The following is a 21,467-nucleotide window of genomic DNA, read 5'->3' as shown; positions in this document are numbered from 1 at the left end:
ATTTGACCAAATTTCTAAATCTTTTTTCACTTCTGTCCAACATTTTTCATAATTATCTTTAAATAAGTTCCCATTTTTGGCTGTCATATTAATCCCCAAGTATTTCACTTTCTTAACCACAGTCAGGCCTGTCTCATTCTGAATCCTCTCTCTTTCAATCGGTGTTAATTTTTTCTCTAAAACCTTAGTTTTTAGCTTGTTCAGTTTAAATCCTGCCACTTGACCAAATTCTTGAATTAATTCTAAAACCCTTTTAGTACTAGATTCTGGCTCCTGGAACGTCAATACTAAGTCATCTGCAAATGCTCTCAGTTTGTACTGTTTGGCTCCGACCTGTATACCTTTAACCAACCGGTCCCTTCTAATCATATTCAGCAGAACCTCCAGGACCGATATGAAAAGCAGTGGGGAGATTGGGCACCCCTGTCGTGTCCCTTTTTCTATCTTAAATTCTTCCGTCACCACATTATTTACAATTAATTTAGCCTTTTGTTCTGAGTATATTGCACCTATACCATTTTCAAAACCTTGGCCTACCCCCATCCCCTGTAGGTTCTTCTTCATGAAACTCCAAGAGATATTGTCAAAAGCTTTCTCCGCATCCACAAATTTCAGAACTGCTTTAGTGTTTATATTCACTTCTAGTTTTTCCAAAATATCAATTATGTTCCTCAAATTATCAGACAAGTGTCTTCCCGGGAGAAAGCCCGCTTGGTCTTTATGAATCTCTTCCATCAATACAAAGAGCTTCAGTTTCAATGCAAGCCTTAGAAGACATCATCTGACTCACACAGGGGAGAAACCATTTAAATGCATGAAGTGCGGAAAAAGCTTCAGTCAAAGGGGAAACCTTAGAAAACCTCAGCAGACACACAGGGAAAAAACCATTTAAATGTATGGAGTTTGGAAGGAGCTTCAGTCTGAGTGGAACCCTTGATTTACATCAACAAACTCCCACATGAGAGAAACCCTATAAATGTCAAATAGACAGAGGTTCAGTCCTAGTGGAAGTCCTACATCAAGAGTCTCATGGACTGGAAGAACTTTAACAGTTGACACCCTACAAACCCATCAACCCTCAAAGAGGAGAAGCTGTTTAAAGGGAAAGATTGCAGAAAGTGCTTTAGTTATAATGGAGTGTTTAAGGAACATCTAAGGACTCAGAGGGGAGAACCCATTGAGATGTATGGAGTGTGGGACATGTTCCTTTCAGAGTCCACTCTTTTGTTCACAGCAATGAACTCAGCAGGAAATCCATCTTAAAAGCATGTCATGTATTTGAGGTTCTGCTGTTTATATGTAAATCTGTATAGTAATGAAATAATGAAGGTAACGTCTCACTCTAGTGAGTATAATTTTAGATGTAAGGTACCTTTTGATAGTGAGGGGGAGTTGGTGAATCTGGATTTCTGGGATGCTCATTTGCCTGGAAGCAGCTGGCAGAAAGCTTTTCTTCGTGAAGCCCCTGCAGATTTCAAATTGCTGAATTCCCTCCCAGACGACAGGAAGCGAAAGACACACCTCCATTGCCCTGTGTCCTTCCAGCCTCTTTCCTCCCTTGCTCCCTTCTGCCGGTTTGTGTGCCTGACTTGGATATCCTGTGAGCTGTATTTTTCTATTGCTGAAACTGGATTTGCTCTCAGGAGCTACGTTTTGTGCCTCACTGGGGACCCAGTGAGAACTGTATGCTTTGAAAGCTCAGTAAACTATTACTGAAGAAGTCCTGCTGCCTCTGTGTGTGTTTTTGACCTCAGTGTGGGACTTGCTCTGTACGTGGCCCCTACCCTGCTGCTACTTGGCTCATGCCCTGGAGTTGCTCTATTCAAGCATGCAAGACGGTTTTTGCACCAAACTCTGTCATCCCCCCACCGCATGATCTCCAAGCACTGATTCTTCACCCAAACTTCATCCCTGCCTCCTAAGCATTCTGAAGAAGACTGATAATACTGTAAGTTAATGGGTGATTTCCCCCCAAGCCTAATTGCAAGAGGGGAATGGAGGGGCTGCGGGGACCAGGGACGTCTCCTGATGGGCCCATCTTCACTCTTGAACCCCATGGGGCAACCCCAGAGCTCCTCCTTATTCTGGGGTTTGGGGAAGGTAGTACGTTTCCATAGTCCCAGAAGTTTTTATTCAGTCATGCTGCTAGGGAGTTTTCCTACCAGAGGCCCACAGTTCATACTGCTATCATACTGGTTTTACTGTTGTTTCTGCTTTTGCTGTCATGGAACAGCTGGGTGCAGGGGGGGGGAGGCACCAGTTGGGGGACCTACAAGGGAAGAAGGCTTAGATCCTGGGGACTGGTGGGGGGATGGCAGTGAGCAGAAAGAGGGAGGAAAGGGAGCAGAACGGGAGGGGAGGTGTTGCAAGCTGAGGAGGAAACAGGGTTTGGTGAGCGGGAAGAGGCTGGGGCAGAGAGCAGTTTAGGCTCAGAGAGGGGAGAGGAAGGGGCCAAGAGACCCAGAGGAGGCCGGCTGCTGAAGCATCCAGGGAGACTCCCCCTCCTGCTGTGACCAGCTCCCCTCTCCCCTGGTCTCCCAGAGCACACACAGAAATCCAATTCAGACCCATGAGCCTGTACATTATATTAATGGGTGTAGGGTTTTTTTGTTCCAACATGCATCACTTTAATCTCATTGACAATGAACTGTATTTTCGGCCCATTCACCCCGTTTGGAGAAGTCCCATTGGAGTTCCTTGCAATCTCTCTCCTTCTAATCTCTCTTTATTTGCTCCGGTTGGCTGGACTCCTCCCTTTATTCCACAGGGACCCGCAGGGCCAGCCCGACGAGCTGGGGGACTGAGCAGCCTCGCACCTAGATTTTTCTGTAACACCCCCCTCCCAAAGAAAGGCTCAACCTCCACGCCCATGGGGGCCTGTGGCCAGCCCAGACCCTGGAGCATCTGCATCTCTGCCCCAGCTTGAAAGTTAGGGGCTGCAGTGCTGGCGAACCTTATCTCCCCCTCCCCGTCCAGACAGAGGAATGGCCTTGTGGGGTTGGACAAGAGAGTCCCATCTGGGTGGTGTGGAGGGGGCAGTGCGGGGGCTTCTAACTGTAAAGTAGGGAGGGCCCTCTGTGTCATCTAGTTGAACCCCCAGCATAGTAGTAATCTCAGCTAAGCATCACAGGCAGGGGGCCATCCAAGCTCCCCCCACCCCACCCAAGGAAGGCACTCTCCCCACTGGCTGTGCCAGACTGACCTCTCAATGGCCCCTCCTGGCACACTTTCCTGTGGCCAACGACTCTTCCCCAGGGAGGGCATCTGAACAAGAGACCCCCCCCCTGTAGGGTGCTGTGTTGATGTCCGCCAGGCTAAGGAAAAGCAAAGCACCTGCGCATTGGCACCGAGGGCTCCCAGACTTCAGCCAGTGCCCTCCCCTCCAGGTGTTCTGAGTGCAGGCATCGTGCTGGCCTGCACTGAGGGGAACTGCAGGCCAACCTGCCTAGGGGGCACCTGCGTGGAGATGGCGGTGCCAGGGAGAAGAGCAGCAGGTTCAGCCAGAGGCTCCTAAAGGCTCTGCCCAGTTTCTTGGCGTGGAAGATGTGACCAGCCAGCAGGGGCTGGGGCTGGCCCCTCCTGGCCCCTGTTACCCAAGGTAAAGGACCCCTGGTCAAGCCCAGCCAAAGGCGACTATGGGGACTTACTTCTGAGTAAGCGTGCATCAGATGGAACGGCAAATCCCTTTGAACCGCGTAGGAGTTACTCCTAAGTAAGTATGCATCAGGCAGGGCTGTAGAGTGGTGCTTCCAGTTTGCACATCTCATGGGATTCAATGTCTTGCCATTATAAATGCACGGGGATGAGTGCATTTACACAGACACATTTCCGCAAAAAGACCCAAACTCCGGCATGTAGCCGCAGGTGACACAATAGGAGCCTTTCTGCAAATGGCCTTTGCAACACAACTCACTGGGTGGTTACAAAGTATACACATTTGCCTCTTTTCAACGTAGCCCCGTTTCCTCAATGAATCCACCCATTTCAGTAAAACCTGAGCTGAAATAGTAAGGAGAGCAAAACAGCAGCCCTGTCTGACCCCCGTCAGCCCCCAGACTCCCTCAGTCACGTGGCAGGAGATTCATCCTGAGCCCCCCCTCCGTGAGACGGGTATAACATCATGGATGATCCAGTGACGATTCATATGATCCATTGGTGATCCACATTGAAATATACTCAGAGTCGCAAAGTGATTTCATGCTCTTTATTCAGCTCATAGTGGTGAGGAGGAATGAATGAATGTCCCCTCACAGTATCTGCTTTATATACATTATTTACACAATGGGCTGCACATGATTGGCTAATTCTGGAATTCTACTGTAAGCCAATCAGGTTGTGGATTCACTTCTATCTGGAGCAGGATTGGGTGGTTCCTGCCAACCAATCATACTGCTGCATTGTTCTAGGACCAATCAGACTGCTGCATTCTGAATCCTATTGTTCTAGGACCAATCAGACTGCTGCCTTTTGGATCCTATTGTTCTAGGACCAATCAGACTGCTACAGTTTGGATCCTATTCAACTCAGTACATAACACCCCTCCCCTCTAAGTTCCAGTCCTGCCCGGGAGGTCGCATTCATAGTCCTCAAGGTATGCCGGCGGCCTACGTGTGCGTTGTGGCCTGGGGTGTTCCCTGGTCCGGGCTCCGGGTTCTGGCTCGTGTTCCAAGTATGCTGGCTGTGATGCGGCTGTTTGGTCTGGTGCAACCGGCTCGCTCAGTCGTGGTTCTGGTTCCGGTGTCCTTTCGGCCTCACGGGTCCTCTCTGTATTTACTGATTCTGCCTCTCCTGCTGGCCCCTCCTGCTCTATGGGCCTCACTGCCCCGCTGTTCCCTTGGGACTCCTCTGACCTGTCCTCCTCCTGGTTTTCTCCCGGGAATCGTCGCCGTATCTGGTCGCAGTGGCGGCGCCAGCATTGCCCCCCATCCGTTAGCACCTCGTACGACACGGGGCCAGTGACCCTGGTGATTGTGGCGGGTACCCATGCTGGGCCTGCCCCAAAATTCTTTGCGTACACTGGGTCCTGGGCCTCGAAGGTCCGGGGGTTCCTGCCTTCCCCCACCACTACCTCATCCTGAGCTCTATCGGGGTGAAGGCGGTCCAATCTGATTGCAAGGCGCCGACCCATTAGTAGTTCAGCGGGGCTCCGGCCAGTCGTTGAGCTGGGGGTGCTGTGCTGTGCTAGAAGGAATGTGGCAAGGCGGTACTCCCAGTCCCCTTGCGTCATGCGGCGAAGGGTGTCCTTGGTGGTCCGCACCATGCGTTCTGCTTGGCCATTGGTGGCAGGGTGGAACGGCGCCGAACGGATGTGGCGGATGGCGTTCTGCGCTGTGAAGGTTTGGAATTCTCCTGACGTAAATGCAGTCCCGTTGTCTGAGACGAGAGTGTCAGGGAGCCCGTGGGTTGCAAACAGCCTGCGTAGTACCCGGATGGCTGCGGACGTGGAAGTGGACGGTACCAGTGCGACTTCCAGCCATTTGGTGTAGGAGTCCACCACTATGAAGAATGTTTTCCCCTGAAAGGGGCCAGCGAAATCCACATGCAGGCGTGACCATGGTGCTCGGGCGGACTCCCAGGACTGGACTGGGGCCCTTGGGGGATCTGGGCGGGATTCTTGGCAGGCCTGGCAGTGTTTGACCCAGGCCTCTATCTCTCCATCGATCCCCGGCCACCACACATAACTCCTGGCAAGGGCCTTCATTCTTACTACCCCTGGATGTGTCTCGTGTAGGGCTGTGAGGACCCTTTTGCAGAGGGGCTGGGGAACAACGACTCTGCTTCCCCATAACAGGCACCCCTTGTGGGCCGACAGTTCATGTTTGCGGGTTGTGTAGCCGGCGAATTCTGGCCCGGGGCTGCTGCTGGGCCATCCCCTCCACACCCAGTCCAGGACCCGGGAGATGACCCTATCTTTCTTGGAATGGTGTGCAACTTCTTGTGCCTGAATGGGGCGGTCGGGAAGCAGCTCCAGGCTCATAACCTCTTGTGCAGGTGCTGGGTCAGGGCCTGTTTCCGGTAGTGGTAGCCTGCTGAGGGCGTCCGCATGGCCCATCGCCTTCCCAGGTCGGTGAATCAGTGCATACTGGTAGCTGGCAAGGAAAATTGACCACCTGAGGACGCGAGGAGACAGCACTTGGGGGGTCTGCTTTTCGGGGGCAAACAAGCCAAGCAACGGCTTGTGGTCAGTCACCACGGTGAAGGGCCGCCCGTACAAGAAATCATGGAATTTTTTTACTCCCTTTACGATTGCCAGACCCTCCTTGTCGATTTGCGAGTAGTTCCGCTCGGTTGTGTTGAGTGTCTGGGAAAAGTACGCCACCGGTACCTCTCTTCCATCCGGGAGTTGGTGCCCCAGGACAGCTCCAATGCCATAGGGTGAGGCGTCGCATGCTAGCACCACCGGCAGCCTCTCGTCGAAGTGTGCCAAGACCGAGTTTGAGACAAGCAAGTCCTTGACTGCCTGGAATGCGGCCTCCTGGCGCTGGCCCCACACCCAAGGGGCCCGCTTGTCCAGGAGTCTGTGTAGGGGCTCCGCTACCGCCGCCTTGTGGGGAAGGAAGGAATGGTAAAAGTTCAATAGCCCCAAGAAGGCCTGAAGTTCAGTCTTGCTCTTGGGCGCTGGGGCATCACAAATGGCCCGTACCTTGTCCCCAGTCGGGTGGACCCCTTCTGCGTCCACCATAAATCCCAGAAAGTCCACCTGAGGCACTCCTAGTAGACATTTTTCCCGCTTCACCTTGAGACCCGCCGTCTGGAAACGGTGCAGAACGGTGCGGAGGCGGTCCTCAAACTCCTCTGGTGTGGGGCCGGCAATCAACACATCATCGAAGAAGGGGGTGACGCCAGGAATCCCTTTAAGGAGAGAGTCCATTATATTCTGGAATATGCCTGGTGCCACGCTGACACCGAATTGCAGCCGCTTTACCCTGAACGCTCCTCTGTGCGTCACAATCGTCTGTGCCTCTGCTGTGGCCTCATCTACTGGCAGCTGTTGATATGCTTGGGCCAAGTCCAGCTTGCCAAAAATTTTCGACCCAGCCAGGGTGGCAAGGACATGGCTGACCACTGGCACTGGGTATGCGTGGGCCGTGAGTGCCTTGTTTATGGTACATTTGTAGTCTGCGCAGATGCGGACCGAACCATTAGGCTTGACGGGTGTGACGATTGGGGTTTCCCAGGGAGCATTAGGCACCGGCTCCAGCACTCCTTGCTCTACGAGTCGGTCCAATTCCTCGTCTATACGGGGTTTCAAGGCGAACGGGACCCGGCGGGCCTTGAGCCTGACCGGTCGTACTGCGGGGTCAAGCTGTAGCGCAATGGGGGGGCCCGTATACTGTCCCAATTTCCCATCGAAAACCCCTGGAAATTCCTTGCATATGGCGTCCACGTCCACTTGTAAGCTAGTGTGGTTCACCCCGGTGACAGCTAGCCCCAGTGGTCCAAACCATGCCAATCCCAGTAAGCTAATGTAGGGGCCCTTGACCACAAGCAAGTCCAGTTGCCGCGTCCGCCCTCGGTATTGCACCCTGAAGGTCCCCACCCCCATTGTGGGGACCTTACGTTTCTGGAAGTCCCGGAGGGTGAATGGGGCCGGCCTGAGTTTGGGACCCCCAGTGGGACACAGTTTCCTTAAGGTCCTTGCCGAGATTATGGATAGAGTTGAACCCGTGTCAAGCTCCATGCGGCATGGGGCCCCCTCTATCTGTACCTCTACATAAATTTTCTCTACGTTGGGGTGGGGCAACTGGTATACCTGGAAGTCCGTGAGCTCCGTCGAGTTGCCTTGGTGCGTTGGGCCCCGGGACCTGGGGCTCTTGGATTGGTCATCTGATGCCTGGTGTCGGGTGGGCCGAGCCCGACACACCCGGGCGATGTGTCCCGATTTTCTGCACTGCCTGCACTCTGCGTTGCGGAAACGGCAGGTCCTCCTCTCGTGACTCTCCCCGCAGCTTGCGCAGTTCCCTCCTTCTCGTCGAGGCAGCTGTGGTCTGTGCGCTGCTTGAGTGCGCTGCTGTACTCGGTGCACCTCCTCCCTGTCGGATCCTGAGTCGTCGGTGAGGTCTTCATGGTGGACCCTCGGTTGGGATGGCAGGCTCGGCCGTGCCTCTTGGGTCGACCTCTCGGCAGCTTCTGTTGCCAGGGCCTCCTCCAGAGCGACCTGGAACGTTAGGTCCTTCTTAGCGTAGAGGCGTCGTTGCAGCTTCTCATCCTTCAGGCCACCGACGAGGCGGTCACGAAGCATGTTCTCCAGCTCTGAGAAGTTGCAGAACCGGGCGGCTTGGCGGAGAGAGGTCACAAACCCAGTTATGGTTTCCCCAGGGGCTTGCCGCTTTGCGTAGAAGGCATTTCGACGAGCCACCACTGAGGGCTGCGGCGAAAAGTGCCCCTTCAGCTGTTCCATTATTGTTTTGTATGGAACAGTAGTGACGTCTTCAGGCGCAAGGAGAGCCCGGGCGATTTCAAACGTCTCCTCTCCGCAGACGCTGAAGAATATCGCCCTCTTCTTGGCGTCTTCTTCGTCGGTGACCCCTTTGGCTTCTAGGAGGAAGGTGAAACGGGAGGCGTACGCTTCCCAGTCTCCAGATGCTGGGTTGAATGGCGAGAAGCTGCTGTTGGCTGCCATTCTGAGTTCCTTGTGCCCCGGAGCTGAAGCCTGGATACACGGTGCGAGGCAGCGGTGCGGCAGTTGGCGGTGCTGCGGTGCTGTGTGTGGCAGTCAGCTCAGCGGGATCCCATCCTCGTCGCCAGTGAAATATACTCAGAGTCGCAAAGTGATTTCATGCTCTTTATTCAGCTCATAGTGGTGAGGAGGAATGAATGAATGTCCCCTCACAGTATCTGCTTTATATACATTATTTACACAATGGGCTGCACATGATTGGCTAATTCTGGAATTCTACTGTAAGCCAATCAGGTTGTGGATTCACTTCTATCTGGAGCAGGATTGGGTGGTTCCTGCCAACCAATCATACTGCTGCATTGTTCTAGGACCAATCAGACTGCTGCATTCTGAATCCTATTGTTCTAGGACCAATCAGACTGCTGCCTTTTGGATCCTATTGTTCTAGGACCAATCAGACTGCTACAGTTTGGATCCTATTCAACTCAGTACATAACACACATGATCCAAGCAGACTGGTCCAAAGGGCAGATCTCTATGCCTGAATGAAACGGGTCTGCGGTGATGGATTCTGGAGTCACTAAATCCTCCCTTTCCAGTGATCTCTCAGGCTGGCCAGGAAAAGGCAGCGAGCAGGAATCCTCAGGCATCCCGGTTGACAGACTTGTCATGTTGCCAAAACACGAACTCGGAGTCTGATCTGATTTAAATGCAGAACTCATTTTGTGACTTCGCTGTTGGATTGTCGGGATCAGCCCCTCCCCCCTCTCCTGATCCCCAGAAGGAAGACGGGGGGGGGGGTTTCTACTCTTCCTTCTCCCCCCCCCCCACCCGCTCAAAACCTTCCCTCCCCTCCCGGCACATCCTTCTCTCATCCCGCCCACACAATCCCAAATCACACCCCCAATACATTGCTCCTCCTCCTCCTCCTCCAATCCGGTTTCTGCTCCAGAAATGTGGGGCGGGGAGCTTCCACTCCGGATTGCTGCTCTGCCCCATAGCTGGGAGGGGGGCGCTTTCGGAAAGGGGAGGGAGGAGGCAGGGGACCCCACCCCCGTGGATGTTGCAGGAAAGGAGGATCGGGAGCGAGGACAAAGAGGTAAAGGGGTCGCGGGGGGGGGCGGAGAGGGGGGGGGGAAGGACCCAGAGACCCCCGCCAACTCCCCCAAGCGCCCCCAGGGGGCTTTCCTCGCAGGGCGGACCCCTCACCCGTCTCCCCTGGCTCTGCGCGGAGAAAAGCGGCCCATGAAAGGGTTAAGCGGCGCGAGAGAGGCCTGGATAGAGACCCCCTGCCCCCCCCATGTTCTCGGGGGGGGGGCGCCTCCGGCTGGAGAGTTGGGGGCGCAGGGTGTGGGGTGAGCAGAGCCAAGGGAGCCTCTGGATGCAGGGGAGACTCCGGGAGAGAGGGAGGGGGTAGAGGGGGGAGGGAGAGGAGCATCCATGGGGCAGGGAAGGGCAGCATTGGCGGGGGGGGGGGAGAGATCGCGTCTCCATTGTGGCAGCTGCGGGGGATCTCTGGTGGAACAGCCTTGGCCTCTGTCTCCCGCCCAGTAATCGACCCCCCCCTTCAAGGCGACCAGAGAAGGATCCCTGGAAAGTGGGGGGTCCTGTCCCCCCACCCTTCCTTCCCGCAATCTCCATCCTCTTCCTGCCCCATAAGCCCCTGCCCTGTCCAGACACAGCGATTCTGCCCAGTCCAACCATTGGTCCCCTGGAGAGGAGAGGAAGTCCAGAGGAAGAGATGTCAGTATTTGTAGAAAGAAAAGAGAAGGTTCTGGCCTCCCTTTGTCACCTCAGCCTGGTCCTTGGGCCCTTGGCAGCATGAAAGAGTCCACGAGAAGAGCATCCTTGCAGAGTACTTTCTGCTTTTACAGTGGTACCTCGGGTTACAGACGCTTCAGGTTACAGACTCCGATAACTGAGAAATAATACCTCAGGTTAAGAACTTTGCTTCAGGATGAAAACAGAAATATTGTGGTGGTGGTGCAGCGGCAGTGGGAGGCCCCTTTAGCTACAGTGGTGCTTCAGGTTAAGAACAGTTTCAGGTTACAAATGGAATTCCGGAACGAATTAAGTACTTAACCCGAGGTACCGCTGTATTCTCAAAAGTCTTTCTGCAAAAGCGACTGACCAACTGTACACACATCAACACTGCCAGCTTTCACCAACCAACCAACCCGACACCAAACTAACATTTCTCACTCTATATATACAACCCGCAGCTTTTTAAGCATTAAAGAAACAGCGGCCAATTTTTAGCCGTGACAAGAGGGGAGGGGGGAGGCCTTCTCAGAAGCGGCTCTTGGTTTCCGCAATCCCACCCAGGAAGCAGCCAGAAACCTTTTCCTCTCCCTCAGGCTTCCATCTTTAATTGTCCTTTCTTGGTCATCAGAAACAGGGGTGCAGAGTCCATGGAATGGCTCTCAGGATTGATAGAGAAGTTGCACCTCAAAAGCATTTCTGTTCCTCTTATTCTTTGAAGGCAATGTCAGAGTGACTGACAAGCTGAGATACAACCCATCAGCATCCGATGACAGCGACTGCATGAATCTTTTGTCACGTGACAAAGACACATGAGAGCAGAAGCAGCCAAGCAGGCTGGGAAGTGCAGGGACTGCACAGTCATTTGGGCCTCCTCAATTTATTCAGGCTTAACTGCTAACTGTGGAGTCATTCTGACATGTGACGTAGTAGCCAGTTGCACTTTGTGCTCTCTGTAAGATTTCAGCAAGAGTCTGTCTGTCTCAGCCGTGAGCAGAGTCTGCATGCAATCTCAGTCAAATTGTTTGGAACCATGTTGTTTATGAAGAAGCTTCTTTTAATTCAGTAAAGCTTTTATTCTTTAAAACTCTGCATTATTAATTTACGCTGTGTGTCATCTTCCCAGTCAAAGGACCCATTTTCATGATAGACAGTTCCTGTGGCTGGAGGCTCTACACACCGGGTGTGCCTGCGGAGGCCAACGACTGCCAGTATTAGCACAGGTGAGGTGTGTGACCTCCCCAAATTTACAGACTGTATATGAATGAGAGTTTGTGGGTGGGATTATAGTTTACAGCAACCCTGTGATTTTCTCCACCCATAAGATTTTGTGAGCTGATATAGCAGTACGAATTCCAAAATAACTTTTAAAAAACCCACAAGATCATCATCATCATCATCGCATTTATACCCCCAGGCCTTAGTTTGCCTCCCCATGATCTAGAGAAAACACCAGCTTTGAATCATAGAGTAAAACTACCAGAACCTTCTTGAACCGATAGGTTAGGAATTATCGCTGTACTTAGATCCGTAGTTTTCTATGCCTGAAAAATGCAACCATGACACTGGGAATGTTCAGGAATGCAGGAGAGGATATTTTGTTTGATTATATCCTTTCCAACTTGTGTTAACAAGTTGTACAATTTAGCAGAGTAACATTCCTCCTTTTAAACTTACAGCGGATGCATTTGCTCAGGCTCGCTAAAGCCTCTAAAATAAGTTTCCTTGGTAATTTCCATTTAAGTCCCTCATAAAAAGATAAGACACGACACAATCTTCTATAAAAGTATAAAAAGAGTTGACTCACACATTCTGTTCACAAATGGATCCCAGAAGGCGGTGACCCCCAGGCTGCACACCTGGTCCTTCAGGGGCACAGTTACCCCATCAGGACCAGGAAGGCTCCCACCCTCCCCCAGGGACAGTATTTCTGACTTGTCAGGATTCAACCTCAATGTCTTAGCCGCCATCCATCCTCCAACCACCTCCAAACAGACACACAGGACATTCACCAACTTCACTAGTTCCAATTTAAAAGAAAGGAAGAGAAATGAGATTGAAAATGACAGAATATGCGGAATTGGATAAATTAACTGGGAAAATCAGATATACCAAAGACCAAAAGTTCATCGAAGACTGGGGAAAGTTTGTAGATTAGCTGAAAAACATATGTGGTGTGAACACAACGCTAGTGGGATTTCAAGAGGCACTGTAAAAACTGAGAAGTATTGTTAAAGGGAAATAGTGGGAGAAGGGAAGTGTAATGGCAATACGAAAGGAGGAATGTGTAACTACAGTTATAAATATGGATGATTGTCAGAGACGCTGAAGGAAGTTCAAAAAGAAGAAGAAGTAATCTGTTGTATTTTGGAAAATTGTATAATTGTTTGGAAAATTAATAAAAAAAATTGGGGAAAAAAAGAAAGGAAGAGCTGGGCATCATCCACATACTGGTGAACACCCAGCCCAAACCCCCTGATGATCTCTCCCAGTGGCTGCATATAGATAGTAAAAAGCATGGGGGAGAGAATGGAGCCCTGAGGCACCCCACAAGTAAGCATCCAGGGGTCTGAACACCACTTTCTGGACATGGCCCAGGAGGAAGGAGGGGAACCACTGCATAGCAGGGCCCCCAGCTCCCCTAGAGGGTCCAGAAGGACACCATGGCCAAAGGTCTCCAAAGCCGCTGAGAGATCCAGCAGAACCAGGAAACAGCTTCCCCCTCAGCCTCTGGCCCGTTGGAGATCATCAACCAGCACAACCAGGGCAATTTCAGTCCCATGATGAGGCCTGAATCCCCATTGGAAGGATCATGGTAGCAGGAGATTTCCTGGTCCTGCACCCCCAAAAGCTCCAGCCACAAGACTTTCATTAGCTTTGAAGGGGCCACATGATACATTGTGGTCTTTTCTTCGAAAAACAAATATTTTGAATACTTTTACAGTGCCGTATGATGTAAATACGGGATCCGGGTGGCGCTGTGGGTTAAACCACAGAGCGTAGGACTTGCCAATCAGAAGGTTGGCGGTTCGGATCCCCGTGATGCGGTGAGCTCCCATTGCTCGGTCCCTGCTCCTGCCAACCTAGCAGTTCGAAAGCACGTCAAAGTGCAGGTAGATAAATAGGTACCACTCTGGCGGGACGGTAAACGGCGTTTCCATGCGCTGCTCTGGTTCGCCAGAAGCGGCTCAGTCATGCTGGCCACATGACCCGGAAGCTGTATGCCGCTGGCTCCCTCGGCCAATAAAGCGAGATGAGCGCCGCAACCCCAGAGTCGGCCATGACTGGACCTAATAGTCAGTGGTCTCTTTACCTTTACCTTTATGATGTAAATTTTGTTTCTGTTTCCCTTGTTCCACATCGGAGAGACTTTGATACACAGCTCTGAGCCCATCTCCCCCCTTGAAACTGCTGTGTTTGTAGCACTGCCAGCCTGGGCAGTGGGTTTGGGGGTCCTGGGCTGCCTAGACAAGAAGACCCCCTTCTCAGCCCGGCTGATATGGTCCCAAGGAAAGCAGAGCAGTATGTTTGGCACCAGCTTGGCTGCAGGAGTTGAATGAAGAAGGTGTGCACGACACCATCCAACCGTCTTAGAGACTCCGCTCTGGATTTGTGTGGGTTTCCCTCCATATCCTTTTCTTCTCCTGAACATAACTCACGAGGCAGTGAAGGTTTAGGAGCAGAGTTTTCCTTCTCGATGGGCTCCCTTCCCCGGTTGACGATCCCATCGGCCCTTCATTTTCCTCTTCCGCACGGGCAGAATCTGCCTTCTAGACTGTGGGATTCACTGTTCTTCTCATCCTCTCCATCCACCAGGGCTTGACTTCAGGTGCAGCAGAATTCCCCAGCCCCCCAAGGATTTGAGACCCATCAGCTTTCCTCACCTGGTTTTGCCAGCTGGTTGAAGCCATTCCTGGGATTGTGGCCCCTGATTCATCCTGACAGCTTCTGGAAGGCACAGGTGAGAATTGAGTGCAGGGTGGGGACCACCAAAGGTACTACCGCTCCCATGACACCTCATGACATCATATAATAGCTATATTTGAGACAGAAGCGGAATGAATTCATGTCTCTAGAAATAACACAACTTCAGGCCATCAATAATTCAACACTACATATTCAAGGTTGAAGTTTTCACTAGTACAGTTATACAATTGCCTTTAATATGCAGCTTTTTCAGTGTCACTTTAGGATGGGCTCGAGATCAGGCAGCCCATCATTATTATAATCAGAAAAGTGAGCAAAGTGAGCAAAATAAGAAGGAACAACACTTTGCACCTCCTCACAAACTGCTGCTGCAAGCTACCAAAATCTGCCTAACGGTTTGCCCATTAGAGGCAAGGTGATAAACTGGCATTATAAGAGTGATATAAGGAGACACCTAGCGGAGCTTCTGAGGGTAACCCCTAGCTCTATTGACCTGAAGCATACCGATCATATTAGCAGCAGACCTCAGAGGCAGAGAGTGCTGCTCTCCTTTAAAACCAAAAAGCTCCCTGCACTTCTTATGTCCTCAAGAAGCCTTCTAATGAACTATGGAATCCTTGCTACAAGAGTCTTTACCAATACCAAGATCTGCCCCCTCTTATCAAACTGCTTGTTCAAAAAGAAAGCAGATAAGTCTGAGGGTCCGCCAATTGCCACGACCCCAACTCCCCTGGCCGCAGATCTAATCAGCTGGTTCGACGCCCCCCTGCCTCCACTGACAAAGGCCATACATCTGGAGAACTCTACGGAGCGTGAGTTACTTCTATCCTTCTCCCAATTGCCAAAACGGGAGCGAACAGAGATAACGGACAGATTGGACGAGTTGCTACTCTGTCTCTGTAACTCAGAAGACCATGCTCATGTAAATAAGATGAATTCTTCACCAATTGTAGATCAGTCTACACAAGCCCAAGTGGTACCTGTTTTAACGACCTTTGATTTGCAACCTGGCTGTACACGGCCTCGGGATGTCAAGCCAGGATACAGTGGAAGATTCGACAACCCTCTGGTCAAACTCAGAAGCTGTGGCAAGACTGAATGCTCTTTTGGAGGCAAACCGAAAAGGATGCCTTCCACCTGCCTTACACTGCATGTTCCCTACAGCATCCGCAGATCCACCCCCCTCAATCTTAGAGCATACTTTAAATGTAGAGTCTATGGACCTGTCGTTAAGTGATACTCCCGTGCACCAGAATCCATCTCTGCAGCTACCAATAATTAAGCCTCAATCCATGGCTGCTGCTGCGGTAAGTGGTGCTCGGAAATTGCCTGGTAAGCAAGCTACAATCACTTCCTTCTTCCAGCCTATTGTCCCCCCTCGCCGCATGCATTCCCAGGTGGATTCTGCCGTGCTGGTTCCGCAAGGCCCAGCATGACTCGAAGGGGTGACCAGGAGATTACTTACTTTCTTATCCTGGAATGTAGCTGGCATTAAACCTAAGCTGATGGATCCATCCTTTGTCGCCTACATAAAAGGCAGTCGTATTCTTTTGCTGCAAGAGACCTGGGCTTGTGAGGGCTTCTCCCTATCAGGGTATAAGGGCTTCTACCTGAATGCACAACAGAATCTACTATCACCTGGCAGACCACAAGGTGGGTTGGCTATCTTAGTTTCTTGGCCTTAAATCTGCAGGTGGAACAAATCGACATCCAGTCGTCATCCATGCTGGGTGTAAAGCTACAAACAGCGGAGGAAGTGTTCGTGGTGATTAATGTTTATTTGCACCCAATCTATAAGAAAAACCTGGTGGACCAAAGATGGAGGGGAATTCAACTGACTCTTGAAACTCTCCTAGAGAAATATCCTGAAGCCACCTTCCTAGTTGCAGGAGATTTCAACGGCCGATTGTCTCACTCTGATAAATCATTAGTTGCTAAATATAATAAATATCCCTCACTACCCATTTTAACCTCAGACCTTTTACTCAGGAACTTTAAAGACAGTGTTGCTACATACGCAGGTTTTAAATGTAGACAAACTTTGATGGCTCTTAATTTTCACCTTCTAAACGGAGCTCTCAGTTCTGATTACCCTGCCGAATTTACTTTCTGGTCAGGCTCCCGAGCCTCTACCATACCATAGACTTTATTTGGACATCAGTAGACCTAATTCCCAAAATTTCCAACTTTAGGGTGGTAACGAGGCTGGAAAGTGACCATTTTCCATTAGAACTCTCTCTGACTCTGGATGGAGAAATGGCTACCTATTCCTGTGTGCCTATTACAAATAGCCAGCTTCAGATGAGGCCCACTGCCTTAAAATGGACTGACAATATGGCTCAACGGATAAATGAACTCCTTTGGTCTGACCAACTGCAAGAGACAAGGGACTCCCTTGTCCAGGCAGTTGAGCCACTGCCAATATATGACAGTTTAGTAGAACTGCTAAAACCCTCGTTGGCTAAGACCCCGGTAATGAATAGTAACCATTTCTCTCATAAAAAATGGTTTGATAAGGAATGTAGGCACTTCAAGAACAACCTATATAATGAATTCTTGGCATATAGGGCATCAAATGACCCCGTACCTAGCAGTCACCTTATGAACCTCAAGAGAAGGTATAAAGCACTATTAAAGGAAAAGAAGCTTGCGGCAGAAAGAAATGATTGGAAGAACCTTCTAAAAGCTGCAGAAAATAGAAATCCCTCCTCCTTTTGGCACCAAATTTCTCAATACCTGGGTAGACCGTTGTCAAGGATAGAACCCCAAATTTCAGCTGACACCTGGGAAAGCTTCTTCTCCGATTTATATGCAGCTCACGCAGCCAGCGGAGGAAGGTTAGATTTGGCCCCCTTGCCAGAGTGGGATCCCGTTACCTGCTCTGAAGTGGAAACACTTATAGGCCAATTTGAGGCGGGCAAGGCACCCGGAGACGATCTTATTTCCATAGCTGTTATTAAAGCCAACAAGGATTGGTGGTGTCCACCCCTAGCAGCTCTTTTTACTTATATAAACAAAACAGCACAATTTCCTCCAAGCTGGAACTCTGCACTGATTGTGTTAATTCACAAGAAAGGGCCGCGCACAGACCCGGCCAATTTTAGACCAATTAGCCAGGAACCAGCTATGGACAAAATTGGCAGCGACATCTATCGACCGCCGCCTTCTCCTGCTGATTATTAATTTGCATACAAATACCCTCCTGAGGATTAGGATAGATAGTAAGGGGCTAGTCTCCAATCCGGTTGCCACCACTAGGGGGGTAAGACAGGGCTGTTTGCTTGCCCCTGCTCTGTTTAATTTCTATATTAATTCGCTAGTGGTGCATATGGCAAATGCTGATTTCCATCCACCAAAACTGTCAGGACGAGCCTTGAATGTCCTACTGTATGCGGACGATGCCGCCCTATTAGCTACCTCCCCCATCGGATTAAGGAGGATGCTTCGAGCTCTTCATGAATATGAGACCCAACACGAGCTCCAACTAAACTATGCCAAGACCAAAATAATGGTCTTTGCTGCTCGACTGAAACCTAATTTATGGTCAATTAATGGTATTCCTTTAGAGCAGGTCGGTTGCTTCAAATACCTGGGTCAGGTTGTAAGATCAAATAGGTCCTTCCTGGCGCACAGAGAATACATAGCCTCGAACGCATCCAAAGCAGCCCTGGTGATTAGAACCCTGTACTCCAAGAAACAGGCACAAACTGTCAAAGTTGCCTTACGACTCTTTAAAATGAAAGTCCTCCCTCTTCTGCTGGTGGGCATTGCCTTGGGCTCACGTAGGGATTTTGAAAAATTGGAATCTATCCAAACCCAATTCCTCAGGGCCATACTCAGGATCCCCCCCTCTGTGGCAGGTGCGATCATGAGACTGGAAACCGGTTGTCAAGCCTTTAGGTATGTGGCCCTGAAAGCGAAGTTATGGCTATGGCTCAAGCTCTGTTTCAGACCGGTGGGTTTGGCCCCCTTGATTCTGAGGGATAACTTTAAATCTCCATGGGAAGGGGAGATAGTGGAGGAAGTGCAGAAGTGCAGGTTGTCCTCCCTTTATATAGAGTCCATGACGTATAGCCACGCAAAGGCGGTGATCGCTCAAAGATTAAGGGATATTGCCAGACAGGAGGACATAGCCTGTGTGAAACCTGGGTTGTTTCTGGGGGAGCAGTTGTATCGGGCTGCTCCAGCTCGCTACCTGGCGGATATCCACTACGTGGAATACCGCAGACTATTTACTGCGGCTAGGCTGAATGTTCTTGACTCGGCAGTTCTGAAGGGAAGATATGGAGGAGTCCCATATGACCAGAGATTATGCCACTGTGCATTGGGTGAGGTAGAATCCACAGAGCACATTTTACTGAGCTGTCCCATCTACAACGATTTAAGACAGTATCTTATAACTCCATACTTACCCCAGCTCAGTTCCCGACAAAGAGGAAAGCAGACAGCATATCTGCTAAATAAGTCTTCTGGGAAAACAACTTTGTCAGTGGCTAAATTTCTTTTCCTGGCACTCAAGCGTCGGAAACGTTTAACTGAAAGCCTTGATGTGGGTTATTTGTGAGAGGTCTAGTACTGTGGCCCTACCTTATTTATGTACCCCCATGATGTTATAGTTTATAATTATTGTGTAATGTTTTATTTCTGACTATCGGTCGAATAAAGGAAATTGATTGATAATTCAACACTACATATTCAAGGTTGAAGTTTTCACTAGTACAGTTATCCATTTGCCTTTAATATGCAGCTTTTTCAGTGTCACCTAATAATAATAATAATAATAATAATAATAATAATAATTTATTATTTATACCCCGCCCATCGGGCTGGGCCTCCCCAGCCACTCTGGGCGGCTTCCATAAAAACCAAAAATACAGTAAAATATCACACGTTAAAAACTTCCCTGAACAGGGCTGCCTTAAGATGTCTTCTGAAGGTCAGGTAGTTGTTTATCGCTTTGACATCTGCTGGAAGGGCGTTCCACAGGGCGGGCGCCACTACCGAGAAGGCCCTCTGCCTGGTTCCCTGTAGCTTTGCTTCTCGCAATGAGGGAACCGCCAGAAGGCCCTCGGCGCTGGACCTCAGCGTCCAGGCAGAATGATGGGGGTGGAGACGCTCCTTCAGGTATACTGGACCGAGGTCATTTAGGGCTTTAAAGGTCAGCACCAACACTTTGAATTGTGCTCGGAAACGTACTGGGATGGGCTTAGGATGGGCTCGAGATCAGGCAGCCCATCATTATTTTAAGGAACAGTGGGGGTCTGGGATTCCGATGTGCCAGCTGCTTTTCTTCTGCTTCTCCTGCTCTCTCCATGCAATGTGAGGCATGTAGATGGAGGTCCATCTCCAAGAACAGGAGCTTCCCTGAGCACCCATTCAGCTGACCCCAAGCACCAAGCCTTGTCACTAGTTCTCTGACTGACCCAGACCACAGTCCCTGGAAGAGATGTAGACCTGGGCCTCCCAAAATGGTCCACATGGACCTCTTGTGGCCAATGAGACTGTGCAGGTGATTCATAAAGATCTAGAGGTGGATGCAGGATTATGATGTAGAGGATGGGGAATGTCCAAAGGAACGATGGACCAGAGAAAGAGAGGGCCTGTTCACGGACAGAGAGCAGCTGCCTTTCCTGTGAGGAAACAATTGATTTGAAAAGGCTGTATTCCAAGATCATGCTGCTTTATTAACAATGATTGAGGATTATGAAAGGTGGTGATGCATTACTATCATTTGATGACATTGCTTTTTCATTTCCAAAAATTTGGGAACATGGGTAGGAAGTGAGGGAATGTAGGAGATGTTGATATAAGAGAAGGAGCTAATGGAGCTTGATGTGTTCTCTTTCCCTTTGTTCTCTTCCTTGAAACTCAAACAGGATTTCCTTTCCTCCCACTCTGAAGAAGGTGATGGAGAAGACATTCAGAATTCCAAGGAATGGGGCACCTTTCGTTTCATGAGGAATAGAAATTAAAATGTGTGAAATGTGGGATATGCTTCATTGAATGAGGACACATAGCACACATCAATGACTCCTAGAGGAGAAACCATTAAAAAGTATGGAGTGTGGGAAAAGTTTCGCTGATAGTGGAAAACTTAGAACACATCAGCGGATTTACATGGACAAGAAAGGATTACAGTGCAGGGAGTGTGGAAGAACTTCAGTCAGAGAGGATTCCTCAATATACATCAGTGGACTCACACAGGGGAAAAACCATTTAAATGCATGGAGTGCGGGAAAAGCTTCCGTCAGAGTGGACACTTAAGTTCACATCTACGGATTCACACGGGTGAAAAACTTTTTAAATGCATGGAGTGTGGGAAGAGCTTCAGACAGAATGGAAAACTTAAATTACACCAGCGAAGTCACACTGGTGAAAAACCATATAAATGTATGGAGTGTGGGAAAAGCTTCAGTCAGATTGGAAACCGCAATATGCATCAGCGGACGCATACAGGGGAGAAACCTTTTAAATGTAGGGAGTGCGGAAAGAGCTTCAGTCAGATTGGAAACCACAATATGCATCAACGGACGCTGTCAGGGCTGCCTCAAGTCTCAGCTCACAAAAGACCAACGCCTTTCTTTTCTTATATACAAAAGTATTTATTGCAGTTCATTGTTTGCTTCAGATCCGAGGCGCGCAGCCCTACGTCTGCTAGGCTTAGACCGCTGAAGTCCCTTCTGAATCTGTCCCCGCCCTGCACCAGTTTAAGAGGCTTGCGCTGCTCCACCTCTTTCTCTCTTTCCTTTTCCGCAGGGTCTTTCTGCCCACTGGGGTTTCGCCCCTCCTGGATTCCTCCGACGCGGAATCAGACTGCTCTTGCCCCCTCCTGCGGGCTTTGGGACCTGGCCCCTCCTCCGGGCTCCCTGTACTTCCGCGCGCCTCTACATTTGAACTTGGCGCGCGCCCCCAACCTCTAACTTTCCTTTTGACAGCTACGCTACTCCCTTCACTACTCCCCTCCCCTTCCGGGAGGGTGGCTTGCTCCGACCTCCCTCCTTTCTCTACTGCCGGAGCCGCCTCCCCTGATACACTGGAACCTCCACCCCCTTCGCTGCACTCTGGCGGGGAGGCTGGTCCTGACGCCCAGCTGCCACTTTGGGATCCCCCGCTGGCCCCCTGCTCCTGACAAGTCCCCCCTGGGGCTCCCCTGGCCTTG

General features: G+C 50.5%; 2 protein-coding genes across 7 annotated transcripts in view; both read left to right on the top strand.

The window, feature by feature from the left end:
* Positions 1-21,467, top strand: part of LOC308486303 (uncharacterized protein) — a 100,868-nt gene that overhangs the window by 74,681 nt on the left and 4,720 nt on the right. For 2 of the 6 annotated variants that reach the window (XR_013991016.1, XR_013991017.1), the window contains one exon: positions 684-1,722. The exons of the other annotated variants lie outside the window; for them this stretch is intronic. The gene's annotated coding sequence lies outside the window, so the exon portion shown is untranslated. Of the gene's footprint in view, positions 1-683; positions 1,723-21,467 lie in introns of those variants that run through there. 6 annotated transcript variants of the gene reach the window in all.
* Positions 9,592-21,467, top strand: part of LOC308486273 (uncharacterized protein) — a 103,737-nt gene continuing 91,861 nt past the window's right edge. Inside the window, exon 1 of the mRNA XM_081022901.1 lies at positions 9,592-9,719. The gene's annotated coding sequence lies outside the window, so the exon portion shown is untranslated. The remainder of the gene's footprint in view (positions 9,720-21,467) is intronic.

This window comes from Podarcis pityusensis (genome assembly GCF_964106645.2).
Source record: "Podarcis pityusensis genome assembly, chromosome: 10".
In the NCBI taxonomy this organism is placed as follows: Eukaryota; Metazoa; Chordata; class Lepidosauria; order Squamata; family Lacertidae; genus Podarcis; species Podarcis pityusensis.
The sequence above is the reverse complement of the archived record's forward strand: the minus strand, read 5'-3'. Positions and strand labels throughout refer to the sequence as shown.